Source organism: Pongo pygmaeus, chromosome 3, assembly GCF_028885625.2.
Source record: "Pongo pygmaeus isolate AG05252 chromosome 3, NHGRI_mPonPyg2-v2.0_pri, whole genome shotgun sequence".
NCBI classification, from domain to species: Eukaryota; Metazoa; Chordata; class Mammalia; order Primates; family Hominidae; genus Pongo; species Pongo pygmaeus.
Window position 1 is genome coordinate 202,233,488 of NC_072376.2, and position 18,008 is coordinate 202,251,495.

Sequence of the window (18,008 nt, forward strand, 5' to 3'; positions counted from 1 at the left end):
CCTTTAGCACACTTTCTATAATATATGTAGATTTCTCATGTGGTGTAAAGCATTTAAATTATTTTACTAGCTACTTACCCTTCTTTCTTTTCCTCAGGCCTTTTTTAAAAAAAAAATGAATTCTGAGGTGATGGGTGCAGATGACATTGGAGTAGCAAAATAAGGCTGGATTTATCCATCTAAAAAAAAGAAAAGAAAAACATTAGGCCTAACAGTAAAAATTTGAAGTTAAGTAAGAGGATAATGGGATTAGAGTGACAGTCGCAGAAGCTAAAACGTGTTTACATGAAAGACAGAATCGAGAGATTTAAAGTCATTCTAAAAGGGTGAGGATATTTGTAATGAGGAGAAAATGTCAGGGATGTAACTAGGGATGTTTTGGCTTAATGTTTGATGTGCCTCCTGTGTTTCTTCTCACCATGAAATCCTTGGGAAATAAATGTATATTCTTATCAATGCTGTAGAAGTTGGATTTATATTTCTTCTTTTGTGAAAAATTCTCACAATTACATTGTCATCCCTAAAAACAAGGTCCTAGTTTTATAGTACATATCTAATGTAAATAAAATCTCCTTTCTTTCTGAGGGGCTCCATTAACTACTTTATGGGTACCAGATTTGTTTCCATAGAGTGGGTGCTCTGTTTCACCTACAGATTATGTTATTTAATGGCTCTATTTGTTATTTCTCTTCTAATACTTCAGTCCACCATCTCCTCTACCTCTCTATACCAAAACCTAGGTCCTGTGAATTCCTTTTATTAAACATCTCTTGCACAACCTTTCAGAATCCAAAACAACTATCTTCATTTTTTTATCCTTTATATGAGACTGCATACAGTTTTTCAGTTGCCAACAGTGTCCATTGAATTACATGCACATTCAACACTCATTCCTTCAATAATTTTTCCTCTTTTAGTTTTCTTATCTCAATAGGTTTTTGGGGAACAGGTGGTGTTTGGTTACATGAATAAATTCTTTAGTGGTGATTTCTGAGATTGTGGTGTATCCATCACTCGAACAATGCACACTGTACCCACTGTGTAGTCTTTTATCCATCACCACCCTCTCACCCTTTGCCCCTAGTCCTCAAAGTTCATTGTGTCATTCTTATGCCTTTGCATCCTCATAGCTTAGCTCCCACTTATGAGTGAGAACACAGGATGTTCAGTTTTCTATTCCTGAGTTACTCCACTTAGAATGAAGGTCTCCAATTCCATCCAGGTTGCTGTGAATAACATTACTTCTTTCCTTTTTATGGCTGAGTAGTATTCCATGGAATGTGTGTGTGTATGTATGTATATATATACACACACACATACACACATATGTGTGTGTATAACACATTTTCTTTATCCACTCATTGATGGATATTTTTGCAATTGTGAATTGTGCTGCTATAAACATGCGTGTGCAAATATCTTTTTCATATAATGATTTCTTTCCTTTGGATAGATAACCAGGAGTGGGATTGCTGGATCAAATGGTAGATCTACTTTAAGTTCTTTAAGGAATCTTGACACTGATTTTCATAGTGGTTGTACTAGTTTACATTCCCACCAGCAATATAAAAATTCCCTTTTCACCACATCCACACCAACATTTATTATTTTTTTATGTTTAAATTATGGCCTGTATTAGTCTGTTTTCACACTGCTGATAAAGACATACCCAAGACTGGGCAATTTACAAAAGAAAGAGTTTTAATGGGCTTACAGCTCCAGGTGGCTACGGAGGCCTGACAATCATGGTGGAAGGTGAAAGGCACATCTCACATGGCAGCAGACAAGAGAAGAGAGCTTGTGCAGGGAAATTCCTGTTTTCAAAACTGTCAGATCTTGTGAGACTTCTTCAATATCACAAGAACAGCATGGGAAAGATCCTCCTCCATGATTCAATTACCTCCCACTGGGTTCCTCCCATGAAATGTGGGAATTGTGGGAGTTACAATTCAAGATAAGATTTGGGTGGGGACATGGCCAAACCATATCATGGCCATTCTTGCAGGAGTGAGGAGGTATCACATTGTAGTTTTGATTTGCATTTCCCTGATAATTAGTGATGTCAAGCATTTTTTCATATTTGTTGGCTATTTGTATATCTTCTTTTGAGAATTGTCTATCCATGTCCATAGCTTTCTTTTTGATAGGATTGTTTTTTCATGCTGACTTGGGTTTCTTGTATATTCTGGATATTAGTCCTTTGTCAGATGTTTAGATTGCAATGATTTCCTCCCACTCTGTGGGTTGTCTGTTTCCTCTGTTGATTATTTCTTTTGCCATGAAGAAGCTTTTTAGTTTAATTAAGTCCCATCTATTTATCTTTTTGATTGTTGCATTTGCTTTTGAGTTCTTGGTCATGAAGTTTTTGCCTAAGTCAATATCTAGAAGGGTTTTTTCCAATGTTATTTCCTAGAATTTCTATGGTTTTGGGTACTAGACTTAAGTCTCCCATCTTTAGTTGATTTTTGTGTAGGGTGAGAGATGAGGATCCAGCTTCATTCTCCATGTGGCTGCCAATTATCCTGGCACCATTTGTTAAATAGGGTGTCCTTTCCCCACTTTATGTTTTTGTTTGCTTTGTCAAAGTCAGTTGACTGTAAGTATTTGACTTTACTTCTGGGTTCTCTATTCTGTTCCTTTGGTCTATATGCCTATTTTTATACCAGTACCATGCTGTTTTGGTGACTATGGCCTTATAGTATAGTTTGATGTCAGGTAACATAATGACTCCAAATTTGTTCTTTTTGCTTTGTCTTGCTGTGACTATGCAGGCTCTTTTTTGGTTCCATATGAATTTTAGGATTTTTTCTAGTTCTATGAAGAATGATGGTGGTATTTTGATGGAAATTATATTGAATTTGTAGATTGCTTTTGGCAATATGATCATTTTCACAAAATTGATTCTACTCATCCATGAACATGGGATATGTTTCCATTTGTTTGTGTCATCCACAATTTCTTTCAGTAGTGGTTTGTAGTTTTTCTTGTAGCGGTCCTTCACTTTGTTTAAGTATATTCCTAAGTTTTTTTGTTGTTGTTGTTTGTTTGCTTTTTTACAGCTATTGTAAAAGGGGCTGAGTTCCTGATTTGATGCTCAGCTTGTTCACTGTTGGTGTATAGCAGGGCTACTGATGTGTGTACATTAATTTTGTATCCTGAAACATTGCTGAATTCATTTACCAGTTCTAGGAATTTTTTGAGTCTTCAGGGATTTCTAGGTATACAATCATGTCATCAGCAAACAGTAACAGTTTGACTTCCTCTTTACTGATTTGGATGCCCTTTATTTCTTTCTCTTGTCTGATTGTTCTGGCTAGGACTTCCAGTACTATGTTGAATAGAAGTGGTGAAAGTGGGCATCCTTATCTTGTGCCAGTATATCTTGTTCCCATTCAGTATAATGTTGGCTGATGGCTTTTATTAACTTAAGGTATGTTCCTTCTCTGCTCATTTTGCTAAGGGTTTTAATCATAAAGGGATGCTGGATTTTGTCATATGTTTTTTTCTGCATCTATTGAGATAATCATGTCATTTTTGTTTTTAACACTATACCTATGATGTATCACATTTATTGACTTGTGAATGTTAAACCATCCCTGCATCCCTGGAATGAAATCCACTTGATCATGGTGAATTACGTTTTTGATATGCTGTTGAATTCTGTTAGCTAGGATTTTGTTGAGGATTTTTGCATCTATGTTCATCAGGGATATTGGTCTGTAGTTTTCTTTTTTTGTTATGTCCTTTCCTGGTTTTGGTACTAGGGCGATACTGCCTTCATAGAATGATTTAAGGAGGATTCCTTCCTTCTCTCTTTTGGAATAGTGTCAATATGATTGGTATCAGTTCTTCTTTGAATGTCTGATAGAATTCAGTGAATCCATCTGGTCCTGGACTTCTTTTGGTGGCAATTTTTAAATTACCATTTCAATCTCAATACTTGTTATTGGTCTGTTTAAAGCCTCCATTTCTTCCTGGTTGAATCTAGGAAGGTTGCATATTTCCAGGAATTTATCTGTATCCTCTAGGTTTTCTAGTATATGCATGTAAAAGTGTTCATGGTAGCCTTGAATGATCTTTTGTTTTTCTGTGGTATTGATTGTAATATCTCCCATTCTGTTTCTAATTGAGCTTATTTGGATCCTCTCTCTTCTCTTCTTGGTTAATCTCTCTAATGGATTATCAGTTTCATTTATCATTTCAAAGAACCAGTTTTTTGTTTCATTTATCTTTTGTATTTTTTTTTGTTTCAAATTAATTTAGTTCTGCTCTGATCTTGGTTGTTTCTATTCTTATGCTGTGTTTGGGCTTGGTTTGTTCTTGTTTCTCTAGTTCCTTGAACTGTGACCTTAGATTGTCTATATGTGCTTTTTCAGATTTTTTTTTTTTTTTTTTTTTTTGAGATGGAGTCTCGCTCAGTCGCCAGTGCGATCTCGGCTCACTGCAGGCTCCTCCTCCGGGGTTCAAGCCATTCTCCTGTCTCAGCCTCCAGAGTAGCTGGGACTACATGCACCCGCCACCACGCCCAGCTCATTTTTTTGTATTTTTAGTAGAGACAGGGTTTCACTGTGTTAGTCAGGATGGTCTCCATCTCCTGACCTCGTGATCCGCCTGTCTTGGCCTCCCAAAGTGCTGGGATTACAGGCGTGAGCCACCATGCCTGGCCAGACTTTTTGATATAGGCATTTAATGCTATAAATTTTCCTTTTAACATCACTTTTGCTGTATCCCGGAGGTTTTGATAGGTTACGTCACTATTATCTTTCAGTTCAAATAATTTTTTAATTTCCGTCTTCATTTCATTGTTGACTCAGTGATTATTCAGGAGCAGGTTATTTAATTTCTATGTGCATGGTTTTGGGGATTCCTTTTGGAGTTGATTTCCAATTTTATTCCACTGCGGTCTGAGACAGTACTTGCTATAATTTCGATTTTCTTAAATGTGTTGAGACTTTTCTGTGGCCTATCATATGGTCTATCTTGGAGAATGTTCCATGTGCTGATGAAGAGAATGTATACTCTGCAGCTGTTGGGTAGAATGTTCTGTAAATATTTGGTAAGTACATTTGTTGTAGGGTATAGTTTAAGTCCATTCTTTCTTTGTTAACTTTCTGTCTTGATGAGCTGTCTATTGCTTTCAGTGGAGTACTGAAGTCCCCCACTATTATTCCATTGCTCTCTATCTCATTTTTTAGATCTAGTAGTAATTATTTTACAAATTTGGTAGCTCCAGTGTTAGGCGCATATATATTTAGAATTGTGATATTTTCCTGTTGGACAAGTCCTTTTATCATTGTATAATGTCCCTCTTTGTCTTTTAAACTGCTGTTGCTTTAAAGTCTGTTTTGTTTGATATAAGAATAGTACTCCTGCTGGCTTTTGGTGTCCATTTGCATGGAATATCTTTTTCCACCCTTTTATCTTAAGTTTATGTGAGTCCTTATGTGTCAGGTTAGTCTCTTGAAGACAGCCGATACTTGGTGAGTTCTGCCATTCTGTATCTTTTAAGTGGAGCATTTAGACCATTTACATTCAAAATTCATATTGAGATATGAGGTATTATTCTATTCATCATGCTATTTGTTGCCTGAATACCTTGTGTTTTTTTTTTCATTGTGTTATGTTTTACAGGCCCTGTGAGATTTATGCTTTAAGGAGATTCCACTTTGGTGTATTTTGAGGGTTGTTTCAAGATGTAGAACTCCTTTCAGCAGTTCTTGTAGTGCTGGCTTGGTAGTGGCGAATTCTCTCAGCATTTGTTTGTCTGAAAAAGACTGTATCTTTCCTTCATTTATGAAGCTTAGTTTCACTGGATACGCAATTCTTGGCTGATAATTGTTTTGTTTAAGGAGGCCAAGGATAGGACTCCAATCCCTTCTGGCTTGGAGGGTTTCTACTGAGAAACCTGCTCTTAATCTGATAGGTTTTTCTATATAGGTTACCTGATGCTTTTGCCTCACAGCTCTTAAGATTCTTTCCTTTGTCTTTACTTTAAGTAACTTGATGACTGTGTACTTAGGTGTTGACCTTTTTGTGATGAATTTTCCAGGTGTTCTTTGAGCTTCTTGTATTTGAATGTCTAAATCTCTAGCAAGGCCAGGGAAGTTTTCCTCAATTATTTCCTTGAATATGTTTGTCAAACTTTTAGATTTCTCTTCTTCCTCAGGAACACCAATTATTCTTAGGTTTGGACATTTACCATAATCCCAAACTTTTCGGAGTCTTTATTCCTTTTTTAAAATTCTTTTTTCTCTGTCTGTGTCAGATTGGATTGATTTGAAAGCCTTGTCTTCAAGCTCTGAAATTCTTTCTTCTACTTGTTTGATTCTATTGCTGAGACTTTCCAGTGCATTTTGCATTCCTATAAGTGTATCCTCGATTTTCAGAAGTTGTGACTGTCTTTTATTTACGCTATTTTATTGGAGATTTTTCCATTCATATCCTGTATCTTTTTTTTATTTCTTTAAGCTGGACTTCGCCTTTCTCTGGTGCCTCCTTGATGGGCTTAATAATCCACCTTTTGAATTCTTTTTCTGGTAATTCAGAGGCTTCTTCTTGGTTTGGATCCATTGCTGGTGAGCTAGTGTGATCTAATAGAGGTGCTAAAGAACATTGTCTTGTCATATTACCAGAATTTTTTCTGGTTCCTTCTCATTTGGGTAAACTATGTCAGAGGGAAGATCTGGCACTCAAGGGCTGCTGTTCAGATTCTTTTGTCCCACGGAGGTGCTCCCTTGGTGTGGTGCTCTCCTTTTTCCTCTAGGGTGGGGATTCCTGGAGAGCCAAACTGCAGTGATTCTTATTTCTTTTCTGGATCTAGCCTCCCAGTGGAGCTACCAGGCTCTGGGTTGATACTGCGTACTGGGGGGTGTCTGCAAAGAGTTCTGTGATGTGATCCATCTTCATGTCTCTCAGCTGTGGATATCAGCACCTGCTCTGGTGGAGGTAGCAGGGCAGTGAATTGGAATCTGTGATGGTCCTTAGTTGTAGTTTTGTTTATTGTACTAGTTTTGTGTTGGTTAGCCTCCAGCCAGGGGGTAGCACTTTCTTTCTTTTTTTTTTGAGACACAGTCTAACTCTGTTGCCCAGGCTGGAGTGCAGTGGCATCATCGCGGCTCACTGCAAACACGCTCCGCCTCCCAGCTTCACGCCAGTCTACTGCCTCAGCCTCCAGAGTAGCTGGGACTACAGGCGCCCACCATCATGCCTGGCTAATTTTTTGTACTTTTTTTTTTTAATAGAGATGGGGTTTCACCACCAGGATGGTCTCCATCTCCTGACCTCATGATCTGCCTGCCTCAGCCTCCCAAAGTGCTGGGATTACAGGCATGAGCCCAGCGCCAGAGAGTAGCACTTTCAAGAGAGCATCAGTTGCTGGTGTATAGGGAGGATCAGGCAGTGGGCAGGGCCATGGAGCTCCCAAGAGATTATGTCCTTTGTCTTCAGCTACCAGGACTGGTAGGAAAAGACGATCAGGTGGGGCAGGGTTTGGCGTGTGTCTGTGTTCAGACTGTCCTTAGGCAGGGCTTGCTGCTACTGTTGTGGGGGATGGGGTGTGGTTCCCAAGCCAATGGAGTTATGTTCCCAGGGAGAGTACGGCTGTCTCTGTTGCATCACACATGTCGCCAGGGAAGTGGGGGAAAGCCGGCAGCCACAGGCCTCACCCAGCTCCCACGCAGCCAGCAGCCTGAAGGGCCAGTCTCACTTCCACCATGTTCCCTTAACAGCACAGAGTGTATTATCAGGCAGCCGGTGAGTAGGGCTATAAGCCTCCAGCTGAGAAAGCAAAGCCAACTCACAGTTCCTTGGCTGTCCTGCGGAGCCTGCGGTCGCAAACCACCTCCTTCAGAAGGGTTTGTGGATTCTCCTGGCTTTTCTGGTATGTTCCTGTGGTAGTTCTTGGAGCAGAAGTTCATGATGCCAGTCTTCATAGGCAGCTCTGTCTGTCTGAGTGGGAGCTGCAGGTTAGTCTGGGCTCCTTTCCACCATTTTTTTCTCAATAATTTTTCTTGATCCACTACTGTGCCAGGCATTTTGTAGTGGTGGACATTGGAAGACACATAATATAGACATGGTTCCTGTCCTATTGCAGTTTATATTCTACCAACAAGTGATAAACTAACAGGAAAATATATGAGTATAAATGCTACCTACACTACAAAGGAAAAGAATGATGGATGTGTGAGATTGAGAGAAGAATTAAATCTTAGTTTGGGTGGCCAGGAAAGGCCATCATGGGAAGATTACAATTCCTTAAGCTCTTTTTTCATCTTTTAAAATATTAATACTAACAATCACAATTTGAAATTGTATATTTATTTGTTTATATATTTATTTTAAGAAATGTAGGAAAGTGCAAAAACTGCAAAAATCTCCAAACTACAATACATGTTTTGCAAGCTCAGTTGATTACTTCTTAAATAGTCATATCTTGAATTTTGATTATACAATTTGCTTCTATTCCTTTTGAGTTCTTCAGAAAATATTTAAAGTTTCCTTTACTAAACTTTTTGAATGAATTTACATTTTTTTTTTCCTATTAATGGTAGCATAGCATGTTTTAAAGTTCTATTTTTGCTGGGGGCAGAGTCTTACTTAGCTTGAGGGTTACTTGAGCATTTTTATTAGCAGCAGTTTTATTATCTATGATTAGATTTCACCTGGGCCAATTCATTACTCTCACCTTCCACACTTCAGAGTAGGAGATAAACTTAAAAATAGCCAAAGGAACAATTTAGGGTATAGATTACAAAATAAATCTAGCCTCTAACTAAGTAATAACCAGCAGAAAATGAAATACATTTTTTTTAATTTTGGTGCATTAAATGAAAAATACAAGAAAATATGTATATATTTTGGAGAGAATTTGCAGGTTGTAAACTTAACAGAGGCCGGGTGCGGCAGCTCACGCTTGTAATCCCAGCACTTTGGGAGGCTTAGGCGGGCGGATCACTTGAGGTCAGGAGTTTTAGGACAGCCTGGCCAACATGGTGAAACCCTGTCTCTACTAAAAATACAAAACTTAGCCGGCCGTGGTAGCAGGTACCTGTAATACCAGCTACTCGGAAGGCTAAGACAGGAGAATCACTCAAACGCAGGAGGCGGAGCTTGTGGTGAGCCAAGATTGTGCCATTGCACTCCAGCCTGGGTGACAGAGCGAGACTCCATCTGAAAAAAAAATTAAATTAAATTAAATAAATAAACTTAACAGAAAGTTAAGCAAACACAGGCTTCCCATATGAAGTAATTAGCATTTTGCAAAGAGGGAACATGGCATTAATAAAGGATCCTAGACTTAGGATCTCCACTACTCCATTTAAAATTGGATCTTTTTGAATTCATGGCAGGTTTTCCTTAAGAAACAATGTCATACATGATGGCTTAGTGTACTGGTCAATCCAGGGAAACTGATTTAATCCATAACATGACATTTGGGATAATATTGCACTAGACCAACATATATTGGGACCATCATATATATACAATGCTTATTAAAAAGATGTCTATTTAAGGCAAGTTCCTGAAAAATGAAAAATAATAGTATGGTGAGCAAACAATATGCTATAACAGTTAGAAGTCCAAAAGAAACCGAACAACCGAAACCAAATTGAACAAACAGGTGTGAAGAATTCGATGGGAAAGAATAGTGAGAAATGCTGCAGTTGGTTTCTGACTTTAAGTCGCATTGATTTTTTTCTACAAGCACCATGTAAGTATTGGAATGCCTCTTAAAACTAAGTTGTGCTAACTTGACTGGGCTGCTTTATAAACTCTTTACAAAATTTGATTCATGTTTTATTTAAGATTACATTTGGGAGGCAAGTCCCTAGGACTTGAGACAAGCTGCAGCATTCACCTGCAAGTGCGGCTCGCAAATCAACAGACTTTGGAGCCATTGGTAAAGGCTACTTCCAGTTAGAAAGTGAGAAGATATAAGCAGCATGTGCTGTAGACTAAGGTAGTATCTTCGAGTTCTGCCATTGGCACCTATCAGTGGCTGAGATATCCTGGGTTGAATTCTGCAAGGTCCAGCATAGTGTATTATGCATGAAAAGACATCTCCTGTTACTTCATTTTTGTAAAAGATTACCTCAATACTCCTTAAGGGCTGGATGACAGTGTGTGAAGTTGCTGAAACTTACATCAAATGCTTTAATAACAGGTCAGCAAAAAGGCCAATGGGCTTAACTTTTACATTCCAACTGGCACAGCTACAGGAGTGGGATATTTGCCAAAGACATCGAACCAAGCCTCGGAGAAGTAGAAACAGCTCAACCAGGTTCATTCAGCAGAGAATCGTGGTTAAAATATATTTAACCTGGATTCCTCAAATTCTGTTGGTAAAGTTAATCGGGATAGGGTAAGACTTGGCATCCTTATGCTATGACCGGATCTCTCATGGGAATGAAATCTTAGCTTTAATTTTTAGAATTTAATTAAAGCTTCACGAGTATAAATATAAAAGTACTTATTGTTGTCACCTATGTTCTTTAGCGATGACAAGTAACATCTTATCTGCGCTAACATGAGGAATCCATATGATAAATACAGATTTAAAATATATCAGTGTGTAAGATCTTATTTTTTCACCTTAACGTTGGCACCTATGTAATTTAGCTGAAACATTTTTAGAATTCAAGTGAGCTATGTACACCTCTGCGGAAATCTTGCTGGCCAGCTTTCCAGCGTTACCATACAGGGATATTCACTCTTTGGCTGAGCCTTTGCCTAATTGTATTATTTTAGATGATGGGTTGCCTTGTGAGTAAATGATGAAAAGATGGAAGCTGAAATATATAGTAGCACACACCAGCCCTGTGGAAAATAAAAAGCTAACTTTAAAAGAATGTTGTTCCGAAAGTCAAGGGCAATTTTAAAGAAGCAGTGAATAGGCCAACTCAGTAACAAGTAACAGTGGTGTACTCATCGCTCCTCAGAGGCTCACATATGTTCTGGGGGTGTGTGTGGGGCCCAGCCTAGAGACTGAGAGACAACATTCAAAGCTAAGAAAGGTGAGTTAATGAATGAAAATTAGAAATACAGGTTCTGTAATACCCGTGGCATTCATGGGAGTGCTGGATTAATTTATTTAAAATTGCACCCACTGGCAGATGCAAAAAAAAAAACAGAACATTATCTGTACATTATCCTGTACTTCTTGCCCTCAGGGGTAACATTTTTACTCATTTAGAGATCAGTCCAGCACTTTTCACTGCCGACCACAAATTGCTTTACAAACTTTGATGTTGATTTTAACTGGAATGCCAGATTTGCCTCACAGCTTGAAGCAAATCACATCCCATAGTATCTGACAAGAGCCTGTAAAATAGTGGTACATGTTTCATTTAAGGGAAAGAATAGTTGCCTCAGAAACTGTCTGGTCTGTCTGTTAATTAGGTGACTGGATGGAATTGCGAGAAACACACTATGGAAGGACCCTTACACACAGAACCGAACACTGGCCCCAATGTGTTTTGGGAAAATAATCCTTCAGGAATGATCGTATTAGCTCCAGATGTCAAACTTTAATAGTAGAGAAATTGCATGTATTATTAAACACCAACTTTACATTTGAGGTCTACGGGATGCATATTTTTCTTTCAAAAGTTGTACTTTTTTCAGGATGGGGAAGAAACTGTATCACCACTCAAATCTAGGATACTTTTACTTCTACAGTAGTGAAAAAAAAAATTCCATATAGTTTTTTTTTTTTGTAAGCTGTAAAAGCATACATTTTCACATACACCTGCCCCTTCTTCTAAAGTTTTTAAAGAAAACGTTTCTGTCTTATTTACAGCTCCCTGAAAAGTAATATTATTAAAAATAAATGTGTTTATTTGACTGGACACCCAGGTTAACTACCCATGAGAGACTGCAGTGCTGTGGTTCAGTATCAGATGTGACTACCCACGAGAGGTCACAGTGCTGTGACTCAGTGTGGTCAAGGATAATGCCTACTACGTGCCTTACGGAATTAGAAAAGGGGGCTTTTAGTTGTATTTATTGGTCTTTAAAATAGTGTTGTTTATATTCATTAAAGCAATACTGAAAAAGTGTTTTTGCCATAAATTAATATCATTATAACATCAGAAGAGAAAAATCTCTAAGACATTTTAAGGAGAATTAAAAATAGTAATATCAAGTAAATCAGCCAGTATTTATACGTTCACATCACACTATAAGAACGAAAACTGTTTCTTGTGTATATTCAAATAAATAACAATATGAGTGTAAAAACTTTCAATTCTTTAGTCTGTTGAAAAGCCTGTGGAAAAACTAGAATCTATATTCCAGGTACTCCAGAGTAATGAAAATACTTATATTAAAAACAGAGAAGACGGCCGTGTGCAGTGGCTCATGCCTGTAATCTCAGCACTTTGGGAGGCCGAGGCGGGCGGATCACGAGGTCAGGATATCAAGACCATCCTGGCTAACACGGTGAAACCCCATCTCTACTAAAAATACAAAAAATTAGCCGGGCGTGGTGGCGAGCACCTTTAGTCCCAGCTACTTGGGAGGCTAAGGCAGGAGAACTGCTTGAACCCAGGAGGTGGAGCTTGCAGTGAGCCGAGTTCACACCACTGCACTCCAGCCTGGGTGACAGAGTGAGACTGTCAAAAAAAACAAAACAAACAAACAAAAAAAATCAGAGAGGATATGACATTTTTTTTTTTGAAAAGTGAGCAGTTAGAAATTACAAATTTGATATGTAATTATATACAAAATGCAATTTATAGATATATTTTCTAGGAGCCAGTTGCACCATCAGTGAGTGCTAAGCCTGTGTTTCAGATTTGTGAATTAGAAGGTTCTGACTCTCAAGAGGAGGCCTCAAGGCTGAGAGTGAAGAGGCTGCCAGTCCACGCATGAGAGCCAGGGGTCAGCTCTCAGCTCGAAGGAAAGGATCAGCCCAGGAAATATTTTACAGCCACAAAGAACCTTGACCTTTTCCACTCTTCTCTTTTTCCTATTTCCCCTTCTCCAGCCCCTCCTCTAGCTCATCCCAATAATACAGTAAAATCAAAGCATCCTGAATATTTACTAAGTGCTACATACCTTGTGAACTATTTCACTTGCAGTATCCCTAATACGGTTTCAATAAACCATGACTAGTAAAGTAATAAGTGTTGTTTGAAAGAAAAAAATAGCCTAATACACTTCTTGTCAGACACACAAAAAGCTTTTCTTTTGTACATGTCTATGGTAAATTGCTTTGCATGACAGCACATAATCTAACCAAAGTGGATGTTCTCTGTTTGATCTGATTGAACAAAAAAAAGGATGTATTTTAAATTTCTTTCTTTAATGAAGTATACTCCATGAGAGACAATTTCTTATTAAGGCATATTTGGACTTCTATCAAACCTATTACTGATCTCTTCATCTTTTTCCCCCTGCTAGTCCAGGAAATGGGAGCTACTGAAACCACAGGATCTGCTCGTGGCTTCCAAACACCCTCTGCAGAGAATATGACCATGTCTGTGTCCTCCTCTGGCTCCTGTGAGGCCCTTTTCATGGACCCCAGGCCCTTCTGTTTCTCCCAGAGGAGGAAGTCCAAGGCAGGGTCTGCATCTCCCTCGTCTTTGCAAGCCCCACAATAGCTCTCCTGGACAGTGTCTAAACTAAAACTTCTTAGTTGTTTAGTATGGTTATACGTGTTACAAATTCCCCATTTCCTGTGGGGTTCACAGAGAGCTACAAAATTATAACAAAACTTCAATAGAAATTTGACTCCATTTTTCAAATATTATCAAATCTTCTAAGGTTCTAAGACCCTTTGCTGTGAAGACAGGTAGAGAACCACTCTAATACAAAACATCGTTTGTTTTTCTCTCTCAAAGGGAATTGGGACTGTTCGGAAAGTCATGGAAATTTGCTATATACTTTAAAAATCTAGAATGCCTTCCCAACTGGCACACTCAGGATATGAGGAAGCAATGTCACTGCAAATCACTCCTCAACTACATTTAAACTGAGTTACTTGGTTTAGGTTGAGTTTTCTCTTCAGGCCCACAGCATCCTCAGAACTCTTGTCATCAAGGCTTAGGTAGAAACCTCTCCTCTTCAAATCGTGCCTTCCTTTCAGATGTAGTTAATTCTAGTCAGGATTCTAGGAAGGCCTCCCTCTGAAGACAATGCAAAGTAAAAAGAGCGACAGACCTTCCTTTAGTTGACAGCTTTCCATCATTTTCCGAATCAACTGTGATTCAAACTTTAAAAAAACCCAAGTTAGTGCCTGATGACTCCCTAGACTCTGGGGCATCTGGTGGTGCCAAATTGAGATTCCCCTGACAATTTCTGAGGACAAAGATCTTCGAGGAGGGCAGCTCTAGGGAGAGTTTAGTCAGCTCTAAACTGACACAACTGTGAAGTTGTGTCTCACAGATGCAGCATCCACTGACCCCTGACTTTCAGTTCATATTTTAGAACTGTTCCCAGGGGATGGAGATAAGGCAGTCATCAATCAGGAAAAAGTCAAACACGTTCAGATGACTGAGAACAGCTCTCCTTGAATCCCAGTCATGGGAGTTGAGGAATGATCATTCCTCTACATAGTTCTATTAAAAAAAGTGAAATAAAATTTGTTCTATTTTGTTAGAGTTGCAGAAATAAGACAACAAACACATCCTCAATTGGTTTAAAAACCACACAGCTCTGGCAGCAATGTTAACATCATTTACATCAAGTTCCTTGGCTAAATGAGCAATTTCCATATGTCTAGTTTACATGAGCTCAATTGTAAGTGTGGTAGAATTGGCATCAAATAAATGGCATGGGTTCAGATCTGGTTTTGATTACCAAGATTTCTAGAGTATGTTTTTGTGTTTAACTCTTTTTTGTAACTTTGCCCGTGAATGTTTGCCTAACTTCTGCCTCATGAGCACTCAGTTTCAATTCCCTGACATATGTCTATGCTTTGCAATTTGTATCTTGTAGTCCTTGCCGGAGTCCCGCTGCTCCTGAACACATGCCCTAAGGCAGCGTGCCTGCACAACCAGCTTCCATCTGAATGCTTCAGACAGGCGCTGCATTCAGGCAAGACCCCTTTGGATCTTCCCAATTAGAGCAAAATCGCTAGCATTTAACTTCTAATTTTACAAGTAACAGTGATTTGCAATTAGTAACAGACATCAAGATGACTTGTGACCAGCATTATACATGTTATTAATTTCCACTCATCTATAATTAATTTTACAATGGCATTTAGCTAAATGCTTATTATAGGAAAATCTGTCGTTGAGAACCAGATTACCTCTACAAATATATTATTTTCTCTGTAAAAGAATTCTGACTACTTTCACCAGAAGTACATTTTTAAAGTTAGTATTTTGTATTCGTAGAACTAGATTAAATAATATCCTGTTGAGTGAATGATATTTTAAGATTACAACCTGAATTGCTTATTATGGCTTTCTAAATTCATACCTGTTCTGCAGCAGAATATTTAAAAATTTAAGTATTGAAAATAGTCTAAGCAAAGAAAAGTGCTACTTGTTAACTTTGGAAGACTTGAAGACATAAAATTTCACCAAGTGACAGATTTATAAAAATTTCTTTTTGGGGGAACTTTCAAGTATTGTGAAACTGTTACTGAAAACAAAACATTAAAGCATTAGCACGTGTTTTAAAAAGCAATAAGACAATCACCTCTGTAAGAAACACACAGCTAATTATTATGTGTTCTAGAGAATGCTGTCGCAATCAGTCAACTTACAGAAGCATGATTTTCTTTTTATTCAAGTTGTCCCTTTGCAAAAGGTCCCTTTAGATATTATTTCTGTGAATAAATAATTCACTGTCTTCTTCATACTCAAAGATATGCTTTTGAGATATATGTATATATGACTCTTTAGTATGAGCTTAAATAATTTTTTTCTCCAGCATTGGCTGTAAGAATGCACAGACTACAAGAGACAATAGTGAGAAAGCTGGTGATCCACACCCTTTCCACTGGAAGCCTATAGGGAGCTTTCCCTTAGGGCCCCACGTGGTCAGCCTCAGAGCGACTAACACTTCCTAATTCAAGAAACCAACCCTTGGCCCATGCACAGCGAGAACCAAGATGAATCGATTAATGCACAGTGAAAACTATAATTCTCACAAAGACAAAATCTTGTCAGCAAGTATGTCTGTCCACTATAGCCTGGTTTTTAGCAAATGAAATATTTGAAATTCAGTGACCACAACATCTGCTCCTCAGGCCAGTATCTGGATGCTTATTGTCCATGTTCAGGTACATCCATCTCAAAGGATGTAGAGCCACACAACTTCTTTCATCTTATATCATTTATTTTGTTATTTCCTATACAGGGCAGGGACTTTTCTTGGACAGAGAAGCTGAGAAGTATCAGATAAAGATGACCTGCAAGTACTGGAAAATAATCTGTGGTTTATATGCAGGCGGATGGAAGCAAACCAGGGTAATATACATTTAGAGGCAGAGGGCTCTCACAATATCCTCTTCAAAAAACATTAGGATGAAAAGAGTTGCAGAACATTTCTGGTAAAATATATCATTAAAACTTAGGCTAACTTAACTCTTTCCACCTACACACTTTAATAATTTACAAATAGCATTTAAGCATATATTTCATTTAAAATAGAGTCCACATGATTGAAATAGTTATGAAACTCTGAGAGACTCTCAATAGAACTCTTAGCTGCTTATTACTATCTCCTAAGAAAACAATTTAACTACCCTCTTCTCATTAAAAAGTAAATAAAAATAGTCTTCATGATATTATAAAGATCTAATAATACTTCCTTCAACTTGTAGGAACAAGAAAGAATTTGTAGTTCACAGCCACATGAGGACTAGTGTTAAAAGGGAAAAAGAGCTATCGTAGTCAGGAAGCAAAATGCCTTCAGAGATAAAAGGTTATTTGTGGCTGAGTGAATAAAATGGACAATGAGCAGAAAATAATTTATATTACAAAGTCTTTAGACATCATTTACTTGGTAAGACATTATAGAAATATTTTTGGCCATTTATTTGCTTTAAAATCCACTTAACTAAAAAGTGACTACACAGTTTAAAAATGACATAATAACATAGTCTACATGGTACTACACTGATATTCTCATCTAATTTTTCACTATGCTGTGACCAAGTCTTCTGTTAAAAGTCTAATTTTAGCCTGGCACGGTGGCTTACGTCTGTAATCCCAGCACTTTGGGAGGCCAAGGCGGGTGGATCACAAGGTCAGGAGCTCGAGACCATCCTGGCTAACATGGAAACCCCGTCTCTACTAAAAATACAAAAATTAGCCAGGCATGGGGGCGGGCGCCTGTAGTCCAAGCTATTCGGGAGGCTGAGGCAGGAGAATGGCGAGAACCCAGAAGGCAGAGCTTGCAGTGAGCTGAGATCGCGCCACTGCACTCCAGCCTGGGCGACAGAGCAAGACTCTGTCTCAAAAAAAAAAAAAAAAAAAAAAAAAAAAAAAAAAAAAAAAACTCTAATTTTCTTGTTGTATCAACATTTGATGTCCATATGATCTTTAAGCTGGTATAAAATTACCAAAAATTATGCTAGAAGAAATCTCAACTTATATCTTTCTTGAGATATAGCTCTCAACATTTCAGTCTTTTTTAACTATGGTTTTAGAATTTTTACCTCTAGAAGAAGAAAATAGAAAAAATTTTTTTTTTTTTTTTGAGACAGAGTCTCGCTCTGTCACCCAGGCTGGAGTGCAGCGGCGCCATCTCCGCTCACTGCAAGCTCCGCCTCCCGGGTTCACGCCATTCTCCTGCCTCAGACTCCCGAATAGCTGGGACTACAGGCACCCGCCACCACGCCCTGATAATTTTTTGTATTTTTAGTAGAGACAGGGTTTCACCATGTTAGCCAGGATGGTCTCGATCTCCTGACCTCGTGATCTCACTGCCCTGGCCTCCCAAAGTGCTGGGATTACAGGCATGAGCCACTGTGCTGGGCCAGAAAAAAATTCTTATGCCATTTTTAACTGAATATGTCCGTATAATGAAGTGGTTCTAACTAATTAACGCTT

At 38.3% G+C, this 18,008-nt stretch overlaps 1 long non-coding RNA gene across 2 annotated transcripts in view; it reads right to left on the reverse strand.

Annotated features, from left to right (window-relative positions):
- The window catches only part of LOC129035486 (uncharacterized), a 36,962-nt gene that overhangs the window by 8,583 nt on the left and 10,371 nt on the right, over positions 1-18,008 (reverse strand). The window contains exons 3-4 of one of the 2 annotated variants that reach the window (XR_008502201.1): positions 13,982-14,126; positions 79-179 (exon numbers count right to left, since the gene is read on the reverse strand). This is a non-coding gene — a long non-coding RNA (uncharacterized LOC129035486). The remainder of the gene's footprint in view (positions 1-78; positions 180-13,981; positions 14,127-18,008) is intronic. The other variant, XR_008502200.1, reaches the window with a different exon arrangement.